This window comes from Nuphar pumila, chromosome 4 (assembly GCF_984573655.1).
Source record: "Nuphar pumila chromosome 4, dmNupPumi1.hap1.1, whole genome shotgun sequence".
Lineage (NCBI taxonomy): Eukaryota > Viridiplantae > Streptophyta > Magnoliopsida > Nymphaeales > Nymphaeaceae > Nuphar > Nuphar pumila.
The window spans coordinates 97849913-97851371 of NC_143252.1; the positions used below are offsets into that span (position 1 = coordinate 97849913).

The 1459-nt window shown below is 42.8% G+C and overlaps 1 non-coding gene across 1 annotated transcript; it reads left to right on the forward strand.

Annotated features, from left to right (window-relative positions):
- Window positions 1-593: 593 nt before the first annotated feature.
- LOC149840324 (small nucleolar RNA R71) lies at window positions 594-696 on the forward strand. The gene has a single exon (XR_016431740.1). It is a non-coding gene; the product is annotated as a small nucleolar RNA R71 (small nucleolar RNA).
- Window positions 697-1459: the final 763 nt, after the last annotated feature.

Sequence of the window (1459 nt, forward strand, 5' to 3'; positions counted from 1 at the left end):
AAAAAGAAGAAGACTGAGAATAGTTCGGTCTTTGAAATGACTGAGTAAAAGATGGCTGCCGAACTGGCTGAGAGGATGCAGGCATCTGCATGGAAGATTGTGGATTCTTCCATGAAAAATTTGGATGGTTACGCCAACCCGGATTATATGTCGATGAAAATGGGTTATTCGGCGGTCTGACGTAACCCTGAGCTGCCTGAACTTGTTCTTGAACAAATTCAAGGTACTGAGCTGCCGAAGGGCACTCAGTGATCTCGTATGCCGGACTGGCACAAAGAGTACACACCTGCTGTGTAGTGGATGGTCCTGAGAGAAGCTGGTCCAGCTTCTAAGCAATCATGTCTACCTTGCACTGTAATGCAGTAGATGGACCAATCTCAAGAACACCAGCTTTCTTCTGAATGCTGGGTGTGGCTCTATCCGAATGAGAGCTCGAAGCGTGGTGGAGTGAATTCTCGGCCAATGTATCAAATAGCCTCCACGCTTCGTCCTCGCTCTTCAGCATGAATGTCCCTCCACATGAAGAGTCGATCATCTGACGATTCTTGTCAGACAATCCATCATAGAAGCTCTGCACCAGTTGCCATTTTGGCACCTGATGATGGGGACATTTCCTTAGGAGATCCTTCATTCTCTCCCAGGTCTCATGAAAGCGCTCACCATCTAGCTCTGAAAAGCTAGTGATGGCTCTACGATATTGGTTCGTACGACCAATGGGAAAATATTTCCGAAGAAACTCCTGCTGCAATTGATCCCATGACTCTATTTCTACAGAATCTAAGGACTTTAGCCAATACTTGGCTTTGTCCTTCAATGAAAAGGGGAATAGAGTCAACCTTAAAGCATCATCATCGAAATTCTGTATCTTAACAGTAGAACAGATTTCGAGGAATTCATCTAAATGTCGGTAGGGATCCTCATGACTAAGGCCATAAAAGGATGGAAGCATCTGAATAATGTTGGCCTTAATCTCATAATGCGGCGCTCCTACATCGGGTCTCCGAATGCAGGATGCCTGAACATAGTCTGTGGGAATGAAGTATTCCCGCAGAGGGCGTGAAAGAACTGGGAGTGGAGGTGGAGGATCCATGTCAGCCATTGTTGCCGAACTTTGATGAGAATGTAAAATTCTCTCTGGGTTGTCAACAAATGGGTGTAATGGGGTTCCTAGACCTCGTCGCCCCTGCATACACTGGTACTAAGACCAGATGTAAGCAAACGACCTAAATCTAAAAATAAAAACAAAATAAACTAACACAGATATTAAAATGTAAATAACACAAAATAACAACTATTAAACAAATATGCCAACTAATTATGTCAGAATGATATAACTAAGTAAATGAAATAACAACTTAAACTACTCTAAAGTACTGAAAAGATAAATACAGGAAATCACAAACTATGTTTTTCTAAAACCCACCTGTCTAATCGCTCCTTGCAGAATGAATTTCAAGTG